At 49.6% G+C, this 349-nt stretch overlaps 1 protein-coding gene across 1 annotated transcript in view; it reads right to left on the bottom strand.

Annotated features, from left to right (window-relative positions):
• The window catches only part of ZC3H18 (zinc finger CCCH-type containing 18), a gene marked incomplete at its 3' end in the record, with an annotated part of 38,155 nt that overhangs the window by 3,228 nt on the left and 34,578 nt on the right, over nucleotides 1-349 (bottom strand). The window lies entirely within an intron of this gene.

The raw sequence follows: 349 nt of genomic DNA, 5'->3' as shown, positions 1-349 counted from the left end.
TTTTTTTTTTTTTTTTGGGCAGCACCAAGGATAGCAAATGTCAAGGAGGCGTGCGAAGCTGCGGTTTCTTCCAGGATCTGACCGTGCCAGCCGGTAGTTATGTGTAATTGCACACACTCCTCCCCAGTGAGCATGCTTCACGGACCCGATAAAGGTGCCTCACGTCACAGCACAGGGAAGTAGAGAAAAACGCAGCCTCGGACTGCAATGGGGAATTTGGACTGTCAGGTAGAAAAAAAATAATATAATTTTAACGCTTCAAAACCAGGAACCTACCCACGTGACGGGCCAACACCCTGCTCCGGCATAAAAAAACCCCACGAGGCCGAACTCTCCCACATGATCCGGA

The sequence above is a fragment of the Apaloderma vittatum genome, unplaced genomic scaffold (genome assembly GCF_000703405.1).
Source record: "Apaloderma vittatum isolate BGI_N311 unplaced genomic scaffold, ASM70340v1 scaffold3915, whole genome shotgun sequence".
In the NCBI taxonomy this organism is placed as follows: domain Eukaryota; kingdom Metazoa; phylum Chordata; class Aves; order Trogoniformes; family Trogonidae; genus Apaloderma; species Apaloderma vittatum.
Note: the sequence above shows the minus strand (reverse complement) of the source record. Positions and strands in the feature narration are given on the sequence as shown.